The sequence below is a fragment of the Lissotriton vulgaris genome, chromosome 9, assembly GCF_964263255.1.
Source record: "Lissotriton vulgaris chromosome 9, aLisVul1.2, whole genome shotgun sequence".
Lineage (NCBI taxonomy): Eukaryota > Metazoa > Chordata > Amphibia > Caudata > Salamandridae > Lissotriton > Lissotriton vulgaris.
In genome coordinates this window covers 1205363484-1205387034 of record NC_141697.1, presented here as the reverse complement: position 1 = coordinate 1205387034, position 23551 = coordinate 1205363484, and positions in this window count along the sequence as shown.

Sequence of the window (23551 nt, the reverse complement as noted above, 5' to 3'; positions counted from 1 at the left end):
ATCTATGAAGGGGGTGATTTCATTCCTCTATGATTTGCTATTGACCACTGCTATCTCGCCTCGCCCTAGATACATGGGTTTGTGGGAGGAGCACCTGGGGCGGGATATCTCCGACGAGGAGTGGTCCCGCCTCTGGCGTGATCTACACAAATTCAATCATTCTATTGATCTTCGGGAGGCCCATATGAAGACTATGCTAGATTGGTATCTGTACCCGACCCGATTGAAAAAGATTTTTCCCTCTGCATCAGATAGGTGATGGCGGGGCTGTGGTTTCCTTGGGGACTTTCGCCATATCTGGTTGGACTGCCCCATCATACGCCCCTACTGGGAGGAGATACTGTCTTATATCAGGGAAATCCTGGGCTACCCGATTCCGGATTCCATAGGCTTCGTGCTCCTGGGCCTTCGGGACCCGCTTTTGGAGCACCAGACCAGGGCAGACAAACAAATCCTTTGGCTCTGCATAGGTGCGGCCAAGTTAACCTTGGCTGCGGCTTGGAAGAAGAAGGAAGCCCCTGCTCTTTCCCTCTGGTTTGCTAAGTTGTGGAGGTTGTTGAGTGTGGAGCGTATGGCGGACATTTTCAGAAATGATTTTAAGAACTTTACTTTCAGGTGGGGCCCGTTAGTCCGCTTTCTTTCTCGAGGGTTGCCGTCGGCGGTCTGCCCACCCACCATACGCGCCTTACATCTGTTTCAGGTGTGAAGACTGCTTGAGCGAACGCCTGCTGCTAGGCTGCCACCACTTGGGGGAGGGGGGTTGTTGAAAGGTTGGAGCCTCTGGGGGGGATTTGGTTAGTTTCTCTTTTTCAGAGGGGGATGGGGGTTTTTTGTTTTTTCCATGTTCGACCTCGCCGCAATGTCTTCCTCATGGCCAAGACACAAGGAGGCGCTATTGGACCTGGTCGACTAAGCCTCTGACTTGGACAGCTTTGCCCGGTGCCAGTGAGGGTTTGTGCCCCTCCGGGACTTCCCAGGGGGTTCGATGCTGTTACGGGCGGACTTTTGAGCCTAATCTTGCCTTGAGCGGTCACGCTGTATGACCCTTCATCACTATTACTGCTGCTTGGTCATGTTGAGTTAGCCCCTGCGAGGGCTCTTCTTTGCATTTTGTGTTTCCATCCTTTCTCTCTTCTGTTATTTCTGTCTTCCTGTTTTCTCAATAAAAATATCTTTAACAAAAAAATGGCGGTTGAGGGCCGTGATTACCGCTGTATAGTCGTTGCTGTCTCCCCGGTCCGGTAGCGTTTCAAACAGTTCATATAATTTGTCGCCTCCATAACACATTAGGAGTGAGCGCTTGACCTTGCTGTCGGTCTCCCTGACGCCTACGAAGTAGTGTTCCAGGCGTCCAAGCCACAAACGCCATCTTGCGGCCGCAGTGGCAGGCTCGGCCAGCTCGCTGAAGGGCGGAATTGGGGCCGCCATGGCATGACCCAGTGCGGTGGTTGCAATGTTCCTGGCAGGGACTGGAGATGGCGGACCTGCTTGCACCTGGCCAGCATTTTGCAGTGCCACGGGCGGTGGGGTGGGAGATCGCCGTCAGGACCAGTGGCCGCTGCTCCTCCCGTTGCTTGAAGGCTCATCTTCGGCGCGAGGGTCGTCTACTGGCACTGGGGTGACGGTGGTGACCCTCGGGGACCTGTGGTGGGAGCTCAGCGACGGTTCCGCAACTTCTGGCTGAGCAGTTGCTGTTCAAAGGTGCACCTCCCTCACTACCGATGACTGTGGGCCCCCAATAGCTAACGTAGGCGCTGCTGGACGTGCTTCTCCCTCCAAAAACGGCCAAAACGGAGCTCCGCGAGATGCGTGAGCGTTGATAGGGCCGCCGTCCCGCCTCCGTGAGATGCGTGGTCTTCAGCAGGCGCGCAGCGAGGGCCGAGCCAGTCCCTCTGATAAGCGTGCGCGCGTTACCCCTCCCACGCGCTCTCTGGTAGGGTGGCAGCCAGGGGTGTGACGACGCAAGCCTGTCCCCACGAGAGCTTCCCAGCCACAGCACACGCTCCTCACCTCGTGCGCCGCGACAGGCGCAGGACCTCCACCAACCTCAGACAGGGCCGGGACACAGCAGCACAGCGGGGCGGCACCCGCGAGGGAAAGCAGCGCCGGCCGCGGGCTCCAGCGCAGACAGCGCGAGCGCGGTACCGGCAGCACCACGGGACCCAGCAGGTGCGTCCGCGGGGGGGAGGGGGGGGGGGTTACAGGCGTGGGTAGCGTACCCGCCTCGTCGCCAATGTAGTGTATAGGTTACGGGCTGGAATGACCTATGCCACAAAGTGGGGCCTACCTATACCAAGCATACAAACTGACACAGAGACTGGCCGCACTCTAGGGCCCGAAGACCACGAGCGGTCTCGCGCCCATTTATTTATACCCGAGGGCTGCCCCGCCCTCGGGTTGTATGCGTGCGTGCGTGAGTGGACGGGCCGGGTGGCTCCGCCAGTACATATATCATATGACCGAAGTGCAAAAAGATATTTTAGAGACACATGATTGAGTAGTCTTTTACCAGTATATTGTATCACTTGCACCGTTATCTCTGTCCCTCCATGCGAGCTCGAATGATAGCCGGAACGATTTACATGCTGTTCTCAATATTCCTTCAAAAATTTGGAAAGAAGTTTGTCTATTTTAGCATCTGAAAAAATTTAACAGAACTACTCTCAAAAAGTGGGGATGAAATCTTTATATAGAACCATAGCCGCATTTAAGTCAATCTCAACATTTTGGTTTCTGCTCAGACTGGCCAAGCACTTCCCGGTGAGGGAGAGTCGGTGTGTGGCAGTGCCACAGACGCCTCGTTGTGTAATGGGTATGGTTTTGATGAAAGGGAGCGGACATACGAGAAGCATCAGAGCGTCTGAGGAGCCAAGGGAGGGCAGAAGCGGCAGGTACCAGGGAGGGTCGGGGTGGGGCAGGGCAGGCAGCTTAACACGAGCTCGAGCCAGGAGATCTATTTAAATACTGGGGTTAGTGGGTGCTCTAATAAAATATCTGTGTTATTGAAATGCTCTAGGGTCAGAATTTACCTTCCTCCCCCTTTCACACTTATTTAACACATCCTGTTACAGTTTGAGAGCACTTCCAGTCACTTTTATCCATTAGCACGGGGGAGAGGGTATTCCGCATAAACGTGCGAGGTCCTTTAGAGTAGTTTCCAGCAGTTATAGCGCACATCTTAGAACCTCACGCCATTTACCTGCACACACAACAAACTGGGCATCCGATTACTCGACCAAATAGAAAGCGCTTTGCAGCCCAGACCAGGGTTGTATGTAAATAGGACTAAAGGAATGCTGCAGTACAAACTGTGCGGTACTTGTTAAAATGAGCTGTCTCCGTGGAGCCGACTGGGGGAGGGAAAGTGAAAGTGCGCAATGTGCGCGCTGTGTAACGCCAGCCGACGGGGACTGGAGATGTGCACACGTACGGAGTGCACATCTCCTGTCCGTGCGTTGCTAGGCGAGACCTAAAAAGGAGGTTAGCCTCGAGCTGACACATTCTGCACCAGAGGTGGGATATGTTCCAGAGCTGCCATTTTTATTATGTTGGACCAATGGAATGGGAACCTTCTGCCATTGTACCTACTGTTTTCTTTACAGATAGCTGCTCCATCAGTTTTTTGCATCTGATTCTCTAAGGTTGTCCATCACTAGAGGTGCCTCTTAGGGTGTGGGGTGATTTTTCAAGAGGTAGGTTCCATTTAGAACACAAAAGCAGAGTCTATCCCGTGATACGCTGACATGCTACGGATACTTCCATTTTCCTCCGACTTTCCAGAAGCATGGCTTGCTGGGAAAATGTTGACAGGCCAGTATAACTCTGGGTGCAAAGCCAGCTGTTGGCATGGACGCCAAGCCCAAGATCAAAACAATCTTCCAGGATTTCATCACTTTGTTTGAGGTTCACACCAAGATTCAGAATGGACAATTGGAGAAAAGAATATGGCTTCCTAATCTCTCCGCCAAAAAAAATCTCTCAGACTCAGAAACTTAAACTGGTTTTGTTAAACCAGAGCTCTTCAACAAAGTAGTAAAGGGGCCTCACAAGGGGGTTAAACCAAATTGTGTCTCCTGACTTACTCACTTGGTGTGGCAGTGATTTGTGAAAATTCCTAGATCTGTCTAGAAAACATTTCTGACTTAAGTTTTTGGTCTAGGCCACTTTAAATATGGCCACTGGAATAATGTCATTTCATGGCAGCAGAGTTTTCCCTCATGATTTTGGATTGGCAGCACTTGCCACTTAATCCACTGTATGATGCATAATGTGTAAATGTCAACAGGTACCTTCTTTCTAGCTAAAACCAGAAAAAGTGGCTAAACATTTCTGCACAAGGTGCTGAGGAGCTTCCGAAGCTGCAAAGGTTAACTGGGCAACTTCCATCTGCTGATTGGTGCTTTCAGAAATCAAAGGCATGTGAATTTTGTTCAAAAGGTGTATATCCAGTCAATGGGCTGGGGTGGGTGGAGGTTAATTGACTGCAATGGGAAACAAAAACAAACTAAATTAAACAAAACAGAATTACACATCCCTTTTTGTCACAAAATATATATGAAATGTTTGCTGCAGGAATACACATGCAGTATTTTTTCTCTGTTCATGGCTTAATTGTAAACAGCCGTTACAATGCACTGACTTTGACTATAATTGCCCTTGTTTGTGCTTATGGAGTGGAGTGGTGTGGCTCACTGGTTAGAGGCGGCAGACCCGGGAGCAGAAGTCGGCCGGGACCAGGGTTCAATTCCCGACGCGGCAGGGTCGTGGACTCGGGTCAGCGGACTCGATAATTCTCGCTTCGGTGCCTACTCTAATCAGGGGCTCCACTCGGCAACTCTGGGCATTAGCTTGCCTAATCTCCACAACGGCCCCTCCAACGCCGGGGATGCCTGGCTCCACCTTGGGGACTCCCAGCAGGGACCATCCCACAGGGAAAGCCAGGACGGGTTCCCCAGTGTTACACAGCGCCAGGAGACCTCCGGGTAACAGTGCGCTTTACAAGCACAAACATAATAATAATAAACATAATAATGGTACATCAAGTGATCAAAGCCTCCTTGGAGTGAGGTTCTGTAAAATTCTGCCTTGTCCTGTGATGTTATGGTTCCGTCACGATCTTGGTGATGTTGTACCGTATTTAGCAAGTATGGCTATGGAGTGAATTTGTCATGTTAACTAGCGAGTTCATTACGTATTCAGAGACTTTGTCTCGAATATGGGTTCCATTTTGTTTGTGCCTCCATTTTGGTGTTGCCATCACGTAGGCCCATGGAGGTAACTAGATGAACGAAGTTGCATGGGCTTAGTTGTTCATGCACTTATTAACTAAGCCTTTCTTTGACTGTAAGGTGCATTGTAAGGAACTGACCTCTTTATCTGAAACTGACCCTTTGCGAGGCCAATTTCCTTAGTTGATTGCTATCTGAGATTGCAAGTCAAAGTTGAGGACATCATTAACTTTTAGCTTTTCTACACATGCCTTATCTTGCTCGTTATCTATCATTGTTTCCTTTTTATGTTGCTTCGTTACATGCATTGTGCTTTCAATTATGGGTTTGGCCGGCTTGTGGAAATTGAATTTGGGACATCCTAATAATTAACTTGTGGGGTTGGTACAATGTAAAGTGAGCCTTTTGGAATGTGATAATGTATAGAAATGTGCTTCTATTGGTCAGAATTTGCTGCAGTGGGTGTCCATTTGTAATGTGAATATTGTGTATAAATACTGATGTCTTGCTCTACAAAATTGAACAGTTTCTTGAGTTGTACACCGTGTTGTATTGCTGGGATTACCGTTACTAGCTGCAGCTAATAAATTTGATCTCTGACTCCACCTAGAAGTATTCCGTGTCTCTGTTTGCCAAGACAGGAGAACCCGAAGACTTTGGGCGTGTCCCTGGCGCCGCTGGGTTCTAAAAACCCGGATCTTCAGTTGGCGCCCAACTTGGGGCTCGACTTCCGTGGTACCGGTTCAAGCCCGAGGATCGTGAGGAGCCACGTGAGAAAATTCTGGAGGGAGGCCAACCACTTCATCGACCCCTGTATGTCGTCGTGGTCCGAAGGTTTTTGCTGCGAGGCTTCCCGCTTTCCGACGGCTACGAAGGACTGCTGCCCTGACTGTCGCCCTGTCTTGGACCCTCGATAGATGCTTCGTAGAGCGAGACGATAGACGGTCTTCTGGTGGCGTGACAGATATTTTGGTTAAGTATAAGTGGGTCGCTCCCACGACTTTGTTTTGTTCTTGGTTTTGTTCTTGGTTTGGTTTGATTCGGTTACTGCAGCAATCAAAGCCGAGGGGCTCGTATATTTACGAGAGTATCGATAGTTGATAACCCCTTGAAGTTTGAAGCTAGATTAGCGAGCTATAAGATGCCTGGTCTTAGCAAAATTAGGAAATGGTTTAGTTGTGGTTGCAACAAGGATTCCCGATTGGAGGACTCGTGTCCGATACCTCCGGTTGGAACTCTAACTTATGAGCTCTATTCAAAACACGGAGTGGGTCCTATCACCTATAATGAGGTATGGATCCGCTATACTAGGAAAGATGGTGTCTTACGATGGCCCCAACATGGTAGTTTCGAATCAGAGGTTTTAGATAACCTAGTTGTCGCGCTATTTAGGAAGAAAGCCCGGCCGGCAATGTTTGACTCTTTCCACCTTTGGGGAAAGGAAGCCAAACAGAGAGAAATTAAACAAGCAAAAAGAGATAGGAAAGATAAAAATATGTCAGCATTACAAGCTGCTAGGCAGTTTAAGGAAGATGGAGAAGAACGTGTGAGTGAAGTCTGAGATAGACTGGCATGGCTATCGATAAATGTTATCCGGCCTTGCCGCCTTCCCTTCCAAAAGTGAATGAAGTGAATGAAGACCCTGAAAAAGATCCTTTGATCTCTCATTTACTGAGTTTGTCACCTCCCTATGTGCAGGGTGCTACAGCGCCTCCCATACCCCCGGTTCTTCCACCCTTTGTTGTTCAACCTCCTGCTGTTGTTCAGCCAACCGGTGCTCCACAGATGGTTTTGCCTCATCCTGCGCAATCTATTCTAGGGTCGCCAGCTTTGCTACCAGCTTTGCCTCAAACTCCTTTGCCTTCTGATTCCGCATCTTTGACTTCTACTGTTCTTGTCCCTACACCTTCCTTGCCTCAGAATACTTATTCTCCTGTTCTTATGTCTACTTCTTCTCCTTCTGCTCGAAAACGAATGACTGAGACTGTTGTTAATTTGCTGTCACCATTGTTTGGGTCACGGAATATGACCCCTGTTTCGGAACGTAAGCAGAGTCGTAGTCAGCTTCCTAGTTCCGAGGAACGGACAGTGTTGGATTTGTTGGCTCGTAGGTGGATTTTAAATGCTCTGAGGTATGATTTGCCAGCGGTTATGGATGTTTTCTTTCAGTGGGAACCGCCTAAGCAAAGGTATGTTTTTGATGTAATGTGTACTTTTCTGCGTCAGGAATGCGAAGATAATGAGTTGGGTCCGATTCCGCAGGATGTGCTTGATGTTCCGTCAGAGTTTGCTAAAGGGATGATAGTGGAATCTGATGTTACAGATGCCGTAGAGACGATACTTGCTTTCAGATCTAGGCTTTCGCCTCAGACATTGTATGAACCTGATTCCTCTGTTAGGAAGAAAGTGAAACAGTACCCTATGAGAGAAGTTCCTCCTGTATGGGAAGAAGCAGTTCAGGCTAATGTAAATCAGGGTATTGTTGCCGCTCCGGCTCATTTTCAGCGAGTATGGGTACATGTCCCTTGGAAGAGAGCAGAGGTCTTGGCTCTTAAGCAGACCTTACCTGACCCTCGTAAGAATCCTGCTGGTTATTACAAGGAGTTGTCCCAGACAGTTGAAGCGTGTATTATGAATTTAGCTGGCATCGATATGTTGATGGGTAATGTAGTCCCTCAACCTTTGTGGGCGAAGATTCGTCATGAGAATCATGCTGCTGAATTAGGTGATACCTGGGCGAATATTGTTGCTGCAGATGGTAGACAGGAGGGAGGTGCTAAACCTGAACCTTTAGTTTCAGAATTACCAGGTAGAATTATTAATTTGATGAAAACGATGATGCCTGCTTTACGAGTGAATTGGGATAAGTTAGCAGCATGTAAGCAGAAGAAAGACGAGAGTGTATCTGATTTCTTCACTAGGTTTGAAGAGACGTTTATTGATCATAGTGGTCAGGATATGAGTACGGAAGGTGGTCAAAGGTTGTTTGTGGATAAATGTGTCTTTAATTTGCTTCCCGAACTTTCTGATAAGTTAAAGGACTCAGAGAGTTCATGGGCTGTTTCTTCGTCGGCCCAGATACTGGCTACTGCGCAATATTACGAGAATAGGGATAAAGATGAGAAGGATAAAGTGGAGAAGAAAACTAAAGAATTAAAGACAAAAGTTCTTTTGCAGCAAGCTTATCCACTTCGTCAGAATCAGCCTCAGTTTCAGCAACCTCCACAATTTCAGAGATTGTTACAGAAGCCTGAGCCCTATGCTCTGCGATTCTTTCCTGGCCCTAATCAGTGTGCTTATTGCAGAGAGGAAGGTCATTACAAGAATAGTTGCTCGGCTTTGTTACAGCGTGCGAATGGTGTACCTAGTCAGAGAGGTCGCGGTAGTTTTCAGCAAGCTCCTTGGGGTAGGGGACGTGGTGTGATCCCCCAAAATGAGCGTTCCTCTTCCCTACAGAATTCTGCGAATTATTTTGACAGACAGAATGCTCCGAGTGGTCAGTCTGCCCAGTATTATGTTGAGGATTACTATGTCGAAGGTGAGAGTTCTGGTTATAATGATAACTAGGACAGCCAAGGACAAAGTGAGGGAGTAGTGTCAGTTCCAGTAGACCAGAGTGGACCTTATGTTGAAGTGATTACATCAGGTATGGTAGAACCTTTTCTTTTGGATACTGGTGCGACGAAGAGTTCTATTATGCACTCTAAACTTCCTGGCGCACCTTTGTCTGGCTTGACCGATGTTTCAGTAGGATTTTCAGGCGCCCCAATTTGTAATCTGGTTTCTAGTCCTTTGTCCCTTTCTATCGGTCCTTGTGAATTGCAAGCTCCTCTTATTTTAACGACTGGTTGTGGTGAGAATCTGTTGGGTTTGGACTTGCTGAAAAGATTGTATGCGACATTGCATTGCTCTCCTGAGGGAGTACATCTTACGGTGGGTAAGAAAGTGATTTCTCCAATGTATTTGTCTAAAGATTGTCTTCCATTGGAATTGCGTTCTCTTCTTTATACACTTTGGGCCACAGGTCTAAATGATGTTGGTCTTTTGCAGATTCCTCCGTATGTTGTTACCCTTAAATCGAATGGTAGGCTGCCTCGTATTCCACAATACAAGATTTTGAGCGATGGTGAGAGAGCTCTTTTAGCGATTGTCTATGATCTGGTTGCGAAGGGTGTAGTTGAGGAAACAAGAGGTAATGTGTGTAACAGTCCTGTTTTGCCTGTCCTTAAACGTACTGATGCTTCTCAGCCACCTGTGTACCGGTTTGTGATTGACCTTCGAGAGGTCAACAAGATTGTCGTGCCACAGTTTCCTGTCGTACCTGATATCACTGCTTTGTTGGATCTGATTCCCGCTTCGGCAGCTTGGTTTTCTGTCATCGATTTGAAGAATGCTTTCTTCAGTATTCCTATTGCTGAGGAGAGCAGGGATATTTTTGGCTTCTCATTAGGAGGCCGAAGCTTCCGGTTTAAGAGAGCTCCCCAAGGTTATTGTGAAAGTCCCTCCATCTATAGTCAAGCGTTGAAAACTCAGCTTGACGGTTTTGTGTTACCTGTTGGTGCTACTCTTATTCAGTACGTCGATGATTTGTTGATTACTGCTGATAATGAAAAGATTTGTAAAGAGGCTACTCTTTCTTTGTTGTGGTATTTGTCTGACCTTCATCATAAAGTGTCACCTTCAAAGTTGCAATATTGTCGCCAAGAAGTGACCTACTTAGGTCATCTCTTGTCGAAGGAGGGAAGGAGATTGACCCCAGAACGAATTCAAGCAATTGCGCAAATGAGTGTGCCATCCACACAGAGAGAAGTGTGTGCCCTTTTTAGGTATTACATCGTATTGTAGACAGTGGATTCCCAATTTTTCACTGTTGGCGAAACCTTTGTTAGCATTGACTCTGAAAGATACTCTGCATCCTCTTCCTTGGTCTGACGAATGTCAGAAAAGTTTTTCTGAACTACGCGATGCATTGTGTTCGGCTCCTGTGTTAGGTACTCCAGACTATAGTAAGCCTTTCACGTTGTACGTGCACAAGAGAGAAGGTTGTGCGTTATCAGTGTTGACACAACCCTTTGGGGACAAGCAGCGTCCATGTGCGTATTTTTCAGCAACGTTAGACCCAATTGCTAAGGCTTTGCCGAGTTGTCTGAGAGCTACAGCTGAGGCGGCTGTTTCTACCCAACAGTCTGCTGGTTTGGTATTGGATAATACGTTGATTGTGATGGTCCAACATTCAGTGGATACCTTATTAAACAGGACTAAGACACAGCACCTTACTAGTGCACGTCTGTCAGGTTACGAGTTGACATTGTTGGCTAGTCATGTGCACATTAAAAGATGTAATGTGTTGAATCCAGCTACGTTGTTACCGATCTCCACAGAGACGGATCCTCAGGAACAGCATGATTGTTTTCTTCGAACAGAGGAAGAAACGAAAGCTAGAGTCAACTTAAGGGATACTCCCCTTATGGATGTTGATGGTACCCTATGGGTAGATGGTTCGTGTTTTAAGCTTCCGAATGGTGAAACAACTGCAGCGTATGCTATCACAACCTTACATACAGTTGTTGAGACAGCACGCATACCACAGAATTCTGCGCAAGCAGCAGAGTTGATTGCACTGACTAGAGCGTGCGTGTTGTCAGAAGGAAAGCGAGTAAATGTTTACACCGATAGTCAGTATGCGTTTGGTGTTGCCCATAATTTTGGACGTTTGTGGAGAGAACAAGGGTTCCTTACTTCCCATGGAACAAAAATTCAGCATGGGCAGTTGGTGAATTACCTTTTGGAATCTCTCACTCTCCCAAAGCAGATTGCAATTGTGAAGTGTAGTGCGCATAAGAAAGTTGTGGACGATGTTGGTCGAGGGAATGCATTTGCGGATGAAGTTGCGAAGGAAACGGCGAAAGACATGATGAGCCGTATGTATGTTGCAGGCCCAGCTAATTGGGTTATGGCTGGTGGAATGTGTGAAGACACAATAGAAAGTGTGAAAATGATTCAGGCTGAAGTGACTGAGAAGGAAGTAAGTACGTGGCGAGAGACTACGGGTATGTTGGATCCTACAGGTTGTTGGGTTGAGTTGTCAGAACACCAGCGATGGTTGTTGCCAGATGCGTATGTGCTCCCAGTGGTTACAATGGCTCATGGAATGGCTCATATCAGTTCGAAGGGAATTTGCAAGTTGTTGGCTCCAGTTTGGCAGAATGCTGGAATTCCGAAATGTGCAGAGAACATGGTGAAACATTGTATGATTTGTCTGAAGTATAATCCTGGTAAGGGAACTCCAGCTGGTCATTTTGCTCCTCCGACGTATCCGTTTGAGGTGATACAGCTAGTTTATATACATATGTAGAGATGCAATAACTTGAAGTATGTCTTTGTGGTTGTTTGTGCCTTTTCCAGATGGATAGAGGCCTACCCCCTAAAGGATAATACTGCCTTGTCTACAGCCAAGGTTTTGCTCAAAGAGTACTTCCCTAGGTATGGATTGCCGAGAATTGTATGGCGTGACAATGGGAGTGAATTTGTGGGCCAGATCATGAAGAAAGTGTGTGCGGTATTGGGTATCCATCAGAAGTTCCACTCTGCGAATCACCCCCAGTCAGCTGGTCTTGTCGAGTGTTATAATGGCACATTAAAGCTTAAACTGGCTAAGATACAAGCGAGCACTGGTCTTACATGGCCAGATGCCTTGCCATTGGCTCTTTTGTCAACAAGGACGACAGTACATTCTCGTATGGGACTTAGCCCATATGAAATTGTGTTTGGTCGTCCGGCCAATGTTTGGGGTGTCCCAACGCCCAAAAAGTACAGTGGCATTGAGTACCCTATGTTTGTGGATTACTTACATGACTTGACTGCTAAATTACGTGTTCTCCACCAACAGGTCTATGACAGTTTGCCGACAGCTACTACAGATCCAGGACATTCAATCCTACCTGGTCACTACGTGTTGGTCAAGAACTTCCAGCGTACCAAGAATTTGGAACCTAGATGGACTGGTCCTTATTTAGTTCTTTTGGTTACTACAACTGCTGCTAGAGTAGCTGGCAAAAAGAACTGGGTGCCTGCCACCCATTGTAAAAAAGTTCCTTTGCCTTTACAGTATGATCAGTGGGTGAGGGATGGTATAGCTGATACAGATTGCGAGAGAGTTCCCAGATTCGTGCCTTTTAGTGATGCTCATTTGACATGGACACGGTCAGAACGCGAGGATGATGATGTTCTGCAAGCTGCTGTGCCTCCTCATCTAAAGATTGACACCACCAATCCAGAACTTTTATTTAAGGATCCAACTGTACCTGATAAAGACCGTTACGATTTGAGGCCAAGAAAGCCTGTTGTTATGGACAAATAAAACCAAATTTTTTATATAGTGAATTACACCTTGTCAGATCAAATTACTTTTTAACTTTTTTTCTTTTTCTAGTCACCATCCGGACTCAGCTGCAGGGTCACGGTAGGAAGTTCTTAAGGGGTGAGCCGCGAATTGACGAAAGGTCTGTGGTTCATGGTCGTTAGTACTATCTTGACGCACACTTAAGTGAAGAAGGTAATAGCCGTGAGCAGCATGTCAGAGGATGGAGTCTTTTGGGTCTGATAAGAGTGTTAGAAAAGCTGATTCTAAAGTAAGAATATGTATATTGGTTCGTAGCAAATGTTTTTTGATAATGTGTTTTCTAATGCTTTTGAATATTACGTTAGCTTGTGTGGGTTGGATTTTCTATGTCACACAATTGCCGCTTACATCTACCTCCCAACCTACTCTTTCTTTTTCTACTTTTTCTCCACATGAGTTTCATACGTTACCTGAACATGAGCAGACACGAAGATCAGAATTTGTGAACAATTTGTTTATACAATGTTGCATCAGCATCAGCTAGTCATAAATACCATGAATTGTTGGGTGTGTGGTCTTATGCCACATACTACAGATAAGGGAATGCCATATTTGGTTTTGCCTTTTTCGCCTAATGGGTCAGTTTGGGCACTCCAATCAATGTTTATCTATGCAAATGAAGCCTCTTCGGTACGTTCTGTCAAAGACAATGCGAGTAATAATGCCTTGATACGGGGAATAGTTGATATGATTAGAGATATCGATGCGTATAACGCTATCCCTAAAGATGAGGTACGAGCATATGTCGGTTGGAATAAGACGACATATGGTGTTAGCTTGGCGGAGAAAGAAAGACAGCGAAGGTCTCCTCCTATTTGGATTGTACCCCACCGAGGTCATCTTTGTTTGAAAGGTAATGGTCAGAATTAGAGAGCTCAGCTTGGTAAGAGTGTGTGTGTTCACACATATGTTTATACGTCCCAGAAATCTCCTCCATTCGTGCCAGCTAAAGGCACGTATTTTGTTTGTCACGACAGAGCCTACACATGGTTGCCATCTGATTTTTCTGGCACATGTTATGTGGCATTTCTGCTTCCCCCTACATACACTGCTGTTTTCGATTACCATAAGACAAGATATGGTAGGGGTGTTATCGATGCGAAAGATACTGTCGCACAAGAAGCTGGAGACTTCTTTAAGGGTTTCCTGCCCTTTTGGGGTCCTATGGCTAATAGTAGGAATATTCATCAGCTTACGAGAGTGGTTGAGGCCACTATAAATGAGACTGCAGGTGCCCTTAGCAATATTACAGCTGAGCTTCAAGCGGATCGCCTTATGACATTACAGAACCTCTTTGTTTTAGATATTATACTTGCAGATAGAGGTGGGGTATGCAAATTGATTAGATCTAGTTGCTGCGTTTTCATACCAGATAATGCCCCGACAGTGTACCAAGCCATCCAGAAGTTGCATAAGTCTGCTGAATCTATACATGTAGACGAAGGTAACTGGTCGCTGATGGGATGGTTATGGGAATTGCTGTCCAAATGGGGATGGACGGTTCTGATGTTCCTTGGTATGGCGTTAGCTATCCTTTTCTCGTGTTGCTTATGCATCCAGTGTGGTCCCGCCATTTGTGGCCTTTGTGCTACAATCTGTGTGAGAAGACCCGTCCAGAGAGAAGTGAAGGATAATAAGATGATGTTACAGCAACACTTTGATGACCTGATGAGAATAGATATAGACCTGGATTCAGATTGACATGAGTTTAGGTTATTGCCTACGTAATGGCAAAAGGAGAGTCTGAGGTTCTGTAAAATTCTGCCTTGTCCTGTGATGTTATGGTTCCGTCACGATCTTGGTGATGTTGTACCGTATTTAGCAAGTATGGCTAATATGGAGTGAATTCGTCATGTTAACTTCCATTTTCCTCCGACTTTCCAGAAGCATGGCCTGCTGGGTAAATGTTGACAGGCCAGTATAACTCTGGGTCCAAAGCCAGCTGTTGGCATGGATGCCAAGCCTAAGATCAGAACAATCTTCCAGGATTTCGTCACTTTTTTTGAGGTTCACACCAAGATTCAGAATGGACAATTGGAGAAAATAATATGGCTTCCTAATCTCTCCGCCCAAAAAAATCTCTCAGACTCAGAAACTTAAACTGGTTTTGTTGAACCAGAGCTCTTCAACAAAGTAGTAAAGGGGCCTCACAAGGGGGTTAAACCAAATTGTGTCTCCTGACTTAGTCACTTGGTGTGGCAGTGATTTGTGAAAATTCCTAGATCTGTCTAGAAAACATTTCTGACTGCTAAGTTTTTGGTCTAGGCCACTTTAAATATGGCCACTGGAATAATGTCATTTCATGGCAGCAGAGTTTTCCTTCATGATTTTGGATTGGCAGCACTTGCCACTTAATCCACTGTATGATGCATAATGTGTAAATGTCAACAGGTACCTTCTTTCTAGCTAAAACCAGAAAAAGTGGCTAAACATTTCTGCACAAGGTGCTGAGGAGCTTCCGAAGCTGCAAAGGTTAACTGGGCAACTTCCATCTGCTGATTGGTGCTTTCAGAAATCAAAGGCATGTGAATTTTGTTCAAAAGGTGTATATCCAGTCAATGGGCTGGGGTGGGTGGAGGTTAATTGACTGCAATGGGAAACAAAAACAAACTAAATTAAACAAAACAGAATTACACATCCCTTTTTGTCACAAAATATATATGAAATGTTTGCTGCAGGAATACACACACAGTATTTTTTCTCTGTTCATGGCTTAATTGTAAACAGCCGTTACAATGCACTGACTTTGACTATAATTGCCCTTGTTTGTGTTTATGGCACATCATGTGATCAAAGCCTCCTTGGAGTGAGGTTCTGTAAAATTCTGCCTTGTCCTGTGAGGTTATGGTTCCGTCACGATCTTGGTGATGTTGTACCGTATTTAGCAAGTATGGCTAATATGGAGTGAATTCGTCATGTTAACTAGCAAGTTCATTACGTATTCAGAGACTTTGTCTCGAATATGGGTTCCATTTTGCTTGTGCCTCCATTTTGGTGTTGCCATCACGTAGGCCCATGGAGGTAACTAGATGAACGAAGTTGCATGGGCTTAGTTGTTCATGCACTTATTAACTTAGCCTTTCTTTGACTCTAAGGTGCATTGTAAGGAACTGACCTCTTTATCTGAAACTGAGCCTTTGCAAGGCCAATTTCCTTAGTTGATTGCTATCTGAGATTGCAAGTAAAAGTTCAGGACATCGTTAACTTTTAGCTTTTCTACACATGCCTTATCTTGCTCGTTATCTATCATTGTTTCCTTTTTATGTTCCTTCGTTACATGCATTGTGCTTTCAATTATGGGTTTGTCCGGCTTGTGGAAATTGAATTTGGGACATCCTAATAATTAACTTGTGGGGTTGGTACAATGTAAAGTGAGCCTTTTGGAATGTGATAATGTATAGAAATGTGCTTCTATTGGTCAGAATTTGCTGCAGTGGGTGTCCATTTGTAATGTGAATATTGTGTATAAATACTGATGTCTTGCTCTACAAAATTGAACTGTTTCTTGAGTTGTACACCGTGTTGTATTGCTGGGATTACTGTTACTAGCTGCAGCTAATAAATTTGATCTCTGACGCCACCTAGAAGTATTCTGTGTCTCTGTTTGCCAAGACAGGAGAACCCGAAGACTTTGGGCGTGTCCCTGGCGCCGCTGGGTTCTAAAAACCCGGTTCTTCAGGAGGCGAAACGCGTCATGGCGGATTGCTGGCACGATTTTGCACAAATAAAGCACTAAGGATCTAGCACGAAATGGTGGTTTCTCTCTACGTTTTTCTATCTCTGCGGGAGTAGGAGATATGGTGAATGGCGTTTTCTGCATCTAAATAGCACCTGGAAGCCTCCGGGGTGCGAGTGAAACCCCTCCTCAAACTGGGCAAGAAGCGGCAGGAAGCTGAGATTTCGTAAACCGGAATCGAAACACGGACTCCGGTAGGAGGAAGCCGCGAGAGCCCCTGCGAGTGGAGCACACATCTGCCTGGGACCAAAGGAGCCGGCATCACCCGAAATTGATTGTGGATTTGCAGGCAGCCTGGTCCAGGTAGGAGAGCGAACGCACAGCGCAGTGAGGAGTGTGTCTGATGATAGCGTGGTGATTTAAGAACACGCGGATCTGCGGTTCCTTTGTGTAGTGCGCAGAACAGAGCCATTGCAAGTGATAAAATGTCCGCCGATGTGTTGAAACACAGGGAGGAAGCTTCTGAATCTGTGTTCGAGCCCCCGGCTGGGGTAGAATCAACCTCTCGACAATTGGATAAAAGAGACACTAATCACACAACTAGGGATTTATTCCGTAAATTGGAAAAACTTATCATGAAGGAACAGGCGAAATGGTGGGAAAACAAATCCTTATCCTGCTATTTACAAGCAGGACGCGTTCCCAGGGGCCTCCGCATAACTTTAGCACCTAGTTACGACAATTCTGATCCGGAGATGTTGGAGGAATGGGCTGCTGCAAACCTGGAATCCTCTGCCAAACTTATGGGGATTCTGGTGAAATATGCGGAGAGCGATAGGAAAAAGTTACAAACTGAAATAGAAAGTATTGAGGATGAACTGGATAAAATGGAAAAAGACTATAACATCAAAAAAATGAGGGAAGAAATGTTGGCACGTCTAGCGAAGGAAGAGGACATTATAAAAATGCGTAAAAGTTTCACATTTGAGTGAGATAGACTTTACTATTTAAACGGTCAGATTTTTACCTTCGCCCGAAGGTACGATAATATCAAGGCAAGAGTGAGTAAAGCAGGACAAAAAACACGAGGAACAGCATCAGTGTCCGTATCTTCAACGGATTTAAGTTCGGCAGCAGAGAGTGATACAGATGGTGATCCCACAAAGACACAGAGATTGGGGTTTACCAAACTCTCCCTTGCCCAGGAAGTGAGCTGCCTTTGCGAAAATCGCCGAGACACTCTGAAGCCAAGGATAAAGGGGAATGCCAATACCATTCAAAGCGACAAAGGGCAAACCGCAAGCGGCTCGAACGTCGCAAGTGCCACAAAAATAAACACGGGCGGAGCAAAGAAGAGCAAACGCGGAAAATGGAACAAATCCCAAAACCAGGGGCAAACCCAGGCACAACATCAATCATAAACCTAACAAACATCACTCTGACAGCACAGAGGTGGCTATTTTGGGTTTGGGACTGTCATATTGCCCACCGAAAGACTTTAACTATGCCAGTACACGAATGGATGCTTTTAGGTTTATAAGGAAACTAAAACTGAGCAAATTCCACCGCTTACAGCCCTATAAAAAGTCTAAAACCTTAACTTTAAAGAGTCCATCTCTCCTAACAGCAGGTGATGAACCTTCTTTCCAGGAAATGTGGTCACTGCAACAGGAAGGTGCCGACGTTAGCTGACGTTAGCCTAGTGGAAACAACTCAAACTGGGGGCGACAATGGGATGGGAACTACACCATTCAAAGCCAAGTCAACTTTCTTACCGATCATGACCCATTCTCGACTTCTCGCTGTTTAAGGAAGGAGCTCAGAGATGTTTTATAGAAAAATAAAGATAAAGTGACATTAAAACTGCCTAGAGTAGATACACTAACATTCTATTTATTATGGTGTTCTACCTGACAGGATTAAAACATAGAGCAACACAGTGGTATGGATTTACAACCACCGTCACATTATTTTGACCTAAATGTGACGGTGGTTGTAAATCCATACCACTGTGTTGCTCTATGTTTTAATCCTGTCAGGTAGAACACCATAATAAATAGAATGTTAGTGTATCTATTTTAGGCAATTTTAATGTCACTTTATATTTATTTTTCTATACAGCGCTGCTACCTCACGACACCCACCATTCTCACATATGGGAATTAGTTCTCATCCTTCCAATAAAACCTCTCTGAGCTCCTTCCTTAAACAGCGAGAAGTCGTAGCTCCCAGTGCTGACTAGGTTTTCACCACTGGTAAGGAGGACCCATATGATGAAGCATGTCACCTGTGGGTGAGTGAGGGTTCTAATCCTTAAGGGATGATTCCCCCTATTGACTGTTAATTTGTAGTTTGTAGAGAGGTCACAACCATTCAGTATCAATAGTCACAAAAAAGCTCTAGATAGACTCGAGGTGACTCATGTGTGTGTGGTATTCAGAACAGGGGAAATCTCACTTCGTGGTCTTTAAACTTATTCCCTTGGACCCCTAATCCACGGTAGTTTCGTACTCAAAAAATCCCAAGAGAACAAGCTCTGATACCCAAAACTAAAATCACAGAAACCAGCCCCAAGATCATACAATCAAGGGCCATTGTAACTTACAGTATGCAACATGCGGAGATTAGGAAAATCTTCAGTAGAAACTGGAACTTAGTGAGAGGGGATCTGGTCATAGGTAAATTTGTGGCAAATAAAACAGAACTTACATTCCGTAGATCACCTACAATGGCTAACGCTTTAGTAAGCAATAGTCTGGACACACCAATCTCAGAAACCTGGATGGCTCTGAGTAAGGGGTTTAAAAAGTGTCTATTTTGCAAAGCGTGCCGTCACGGAGTGAACAAAACCCACTATTCCATCCCTTTTCATGATAAATCAATTGTAATTAGTAAAAGGCTCACATGTAAAACCGAATATGTGGTCTATGTGCTGCAGTGTCCGTGTGGGCTCCGATATGTGGGCAGCACACGTTTGCCCGCCCACAAACGGATACTGCAGCACCTAAGAGCCATATCGGGAAAAGACCAAACATATCCCATGGCACGGCATTTCGAATCAACTCACAGTAGTGACCCTTAGGGTCTTCAATATTATCTGGTTGACACGATCTTACCCCTGAAAAGGGGTGGCAACAGGGAGGCCAAGCTATGTTTGCTGGAAACGAGGTACATCCTGGAATTTAACAGCAGGAATCCGGGAGGCCTCAATGCCAGTGAGGATATGTACACTTGCCTGTGATGAGTTCAAGTTTAAGTTTTTTAGAAAACCAATTTATATACCAATTTGTCAGGATGCAATTTAGGAACCTGGGATCAGGCGTTGCAATAGTTGAATGATTTGAGAAATATGATTCATATTGGATACAGATTCGTTATCTTCCACATTTTAATAAGATAATGTTTTTTAAATTGCACTTGCACTTTAGTTAAACACATCAATTTATCTCAGCACCCCATATGGGCATTTTTATATATCAATATAGCAGACTTTTTCGTAACATTTTATCACCCACATGGGTTATATGAACAGAATTGCGAAGATTTGCACTTTATTGTTGGGGTATGAAGATTGTGAGGTAGGATGTTGCAACGTTATAATCATCCACTCTCTCAAATACTCCAATACGGAATAATCATAAAACCAATGTAAATATATGGATGTATAAAAAATATGGATTTATCCTTGTATATAAACATGTAAATTTTGGTTTTATATTGTAGAAATATTTTTAACATTTTCTATTTATGCCTCTATATATTTTTTTCTTAACCATTTGGGAGAAATATGTTTACATTGTTAATCGGGCACTATGCCCTATATGAAATGTTTGCTGCAGGAATACACACGCAGGGCCTCATTTATGAAAAGTGACGCATCGCTGCGTGAAAACAGCGATGCGTCACTTTTCACTGCGCACTCCTTGCGACACCAATGATGCGTCATATTTAATGTATGACGCATCATGTCGCAAGGACTTACAGATACGTCAGTATTTCTGACGCATCTGTAAGCGCAAAAGTGACGCATTGCTGGAGTGTGTCACAAAAGTGACGCAACTCCAGCAATGCGTCCTTTCACATGGGGAAAGCCCCATGTGAAAGGGCTTGCGTCAGTCTTACGCCTGCTAAGAGGCAGGCGTAATATTTTGACGCAACCGCATCCTAAAAGTGACGCAGTGAAATCTCATAGATTTCACTGCGTCACTATTACGAGGCTTTTTGCGGGGGAACGCCCCCTTTGCATACATTATACCTGACGCAGGCATAATGTGGCGCAGGGGTTTAAAAAGTGACGCATCTACCTAGATGCGTCACTTTTTAAATATGGCGCAACAAGGCGCATGTTTTACGCCGCCGATGCGTCACAAAAAGTGACGCATCCGCAGCGCAAAACTGATGCAAGGCCTCATAAATGAGGCCCGCAGTATTTTTTCTCTGTTCATGGCTTAATTGTAAACAGCCGTTACAATGCACTGACTTTGACTATAAATGCCCTTGTTTGTGGTTATGGCACATCATGTGATCAAGCCTCCTTGGAGGCGAAACGCGTCATGGCGGATTGCTGGCACGATTTTGCACAAATAAAGCACTAAGGATCTAGCACGAAATGGTGGTTTCTACGGTATTCGGTCTCTGCGAGAGTAGGAGATATGGTGAATAGAGTTTTATGCATATATATATATATATATATATATATAGTCTAATCATGGAAATTAATGATTACATCGGTATTGCAGAGCAGCAGTTATTTCATGAGTGCAATCTGATTTTGGGAGGATTCTAAATGTTTGCATCTCTCTTCGTGGATTTGCGTGTTTTTAAAACCGGCACCTACATGTATATGCCATACACACCATGCGATCATTTTATGCAAGGAAGGCTTTGGACGTGATACTGACAACCTCGCGATACCCTGAAGTGCAAAAGTATGCGAGAAATGCATGGGATTAAAAGAATACTAGCCTGAAGAATGCATGATGGTTAAGCGTGTCCATTAAGTTTGTCTGGATAAGTCTCCATAGATGAGAGGTGTATGCGTCAAAATGCACATCTGGCGAGGCCTTGTCAGGCCAAAATCCTACAATGCTGATCTTGGGTGATATCAAGGCTGATTTGCAAATCATTATTCCAACATAGACAAGCTACAAACGATGGAATGGAATGCTGCCGAATGAAAGAGTGCTGGCTGAAGCGTTTGCATTCATCGCTCTTTGGTCTTGGGGCAGCAGGAGTGCATGAACTCAGCGAGGGCTTCCTGTCAGCCCATCACCAGCTGACACCTCTCGCTGGCACTTTTCCTGACACACAGATGAGGGCTGCAGATGGATCATCTTCAAGGGGTTGGATCGGCCGAGGAAGAGCTCCACATTTTCCTTGTAAACATCTCAAGCCGCTCCAAGGAGCAGAGAGAGGCCTGGCTGGCCGCCGCCAGTAAAACTCGAGTTATTCCGACGCACTGCTTCAGTTTAGTGTTATGCAGTCATCCAAAAACAATGTTCCTAAAATACCCCGCACTTTTCCCACGTTAGGTTCGGCATCCTTCCCCCTGCGAGCCAAGTTCTATCCGTATCAGATAGCTATCGGCCCGCAGGTCTGGCGCTGACCGAGGGGGGACCCCATCATGATCCGGAGACCACTGGCTGCCGTATTGTGCCTTCCACGGCCAGCTGGACCTGGCGCTAAGGGTAGCTTCAGAGCAACGATTGTCAGAGTTCCAAGGGTGTGGCTTCAGTGCAAGGTCTGGACTATCAGAGCCCCAACGGTGTAGCTTAAGTGCAAGGATTATCAGAGCTCCAAGCAAAATAGTATTTTGTCGTTTGAGTGCTCCCCCGCCCCTGCAACAAGACTGTCTTTGAATTTTTTTTAACGATCTGGGGCACTCTTTGAATCTCTTGTGCTGGTGCAATGGGCCATCTCCCTACAGAAGCCTTATTAAAGTGCCAGCCCTGATGACGTATTTATAGTTCAGCTTTCCCCAAAAGGTAAGGGTGTAGATGACATGTGCACATCCAGGACGTGCTGCATGCACTGCTCGGCTCTGGGCCACAAAAGCAATGAACCCTAACTTGCTCAGGGCAGTTGCAAGCGCCGTAAAGCATTGCAATAACCAAGCAAGGGGTGCTTGAGTCTCTGTCAAAATACAGACCATCGCAAGGGGGTGGTGGGTGTGAGGACGGGCGGTGGCCTACAGGCCTTCCTGAAGGTGAGCTCGTCACTCGCCAGGACTTTCAAAACCCATGAAAATGCAAGCACACTCTCTTTCAATGTAACAGTGGGGGGCCTGGTCAGCATCTCCTCGCCTCGACCGTAGCAGTGCACCAAAAATAGGACATTTTGATTTTGGCAGATTAACATCACCTGGTTCACCCACACAGATAATTAATAACACACCTCCTCCCCTAAAATACCAGCTAAGATATGCAGCGGGCAGTGAATGTGTTTGTGCAAATCTGAAGCGCGATAACAGCGCAGCCTGATTTCCACTTTACCTAATTCACGAAAAGGGTCACTCGCCAGTCCACAGCATGGTGGACGTTTGCGCTCACTGAGGTGCGCTGGTAAGAGGGGTCTTCGCCTCACTGCTGTCTTTATATGACACACATTTCTGAAGGCTTGCCAGCAGGGCTATCTCTTTGGTCCTAATCTGGTCACGGGGAGAGAGGGGAAGCCCTGCTAGGGTGCCAGACAATTGCCTGCTTGTGAAACTGGAAGGGCCGGGGCAGCCTCTGCCCTCCCAGCCCCAATAGCTGCCATGACGGATCAGCGTAACATTTTCTAATAAGCACACAAGTGATTTGTGCTGCTGCAGAGAAAAGGATGTCTACTGGCGCGCAGCCAGGCCCTGAAGCGCTGGGCATTATCACCACTTTCCCCCTCTGTGGCCGCGAGAATGGAGTGGTCTGAGGAACACGCTCCTGCCTGAACCTGCGATACCGAAGTTATTCCACCTTCGTCTGAGCCCGGGAGATTTGTTTTCAATTTTCCACCCCTATCCCTTTTAGTCATAATGTGATTAAGAATCTTCTTGGAAGAAGAGGCAAGATGAGAAAATGCCACAACGTGGAAGGCAGAAGTAAAGAACGATGCACACATACCTTCAAAAACCAGTGGTGCGCGCGCACCACAGAGGAGCGGGGACAAGGGAGCACAGCAGCCTGGCGAACGCGCGCTGCTGCGCGTGCTAGCCACAGGTGGGAATGGGAGATGTAAAGGCCGGACATGCGCCCGCCTTTGCCCAATTGC